Below are 660 nucleotides of genomic sequence, written 5' to 3'. Positions count from 1 at the left end.
AGAACACACAAGGAATGGTACGACCAAGAATTAGCCAAAATCGCGCCCAAGAAAGCAAGGTGGACAGAAGAGGAGCTGATCATTATGGCCAAAGAGGAGGTTGCATTAATCAAAAAGGGCATTACCCAAATTAATAAAGCCCTCCTAGCTATAACACCGGGTCGAACGTTGGAAGCCATCAAAGGCCAAAGACGTACGCCAAAATATAAAGGCCTGATCACAGATTTTCTATCTACACCTGATGAGACAAGTAACACCAACTCTTGTCCTGTGGCCACTGATTTAGACATGAGAGATGACCTCACTAGAGCACTAGCGATAGCAAAGAGCAGAGATGATGACAAGTTCAACAGTTCCCTATTGGTTAACATATGCCATAAAGCTGCGGAACTATCACCAGAGGAATTAAGGAAGCAAGTGAGCGAGTATCTAGAATCCACCTTCCCATATGAAAGAGTGACCAACCCCAAGAACAACAAGAAGGGGAGAGCACCAAGGTTAAATAAGAGACAGCAGCGCAGACACGAGTACAAAGTGACTCAAACGCATTGGAGCAAGAACCCAAGCAAATGTATTTCTTATATACTAGACTGCAAAGCTACCTCGACCCCCCCACCACCTGATGTAATGGTGCAATTTTGGTCGAATGTATTAACAGAT

Source organism: Ctenocephalides felis, unplaced genomic scaffold, assembly GCF_003426905.1.
Source record: "Ctenocephalides felis isolate EL2017-DRISC unplaced genomic scaffold, ASM342690v1 CF-g0.4_SCAFFOLD_03613, whole genome shotgun sequence".
Taxonomy (NCBI): domain Eukaryota; kingdom Metazoa; phylum Arthropoda; class Insecta; order Siphonaptera; family Pulicidae; genus Ctenocephalides; species Ctenocephalides felis.
The sequence above is the reverse complement of the archived record's forward strand: the minus strand, read 5'-3'. Positions refer to the sequence as shown.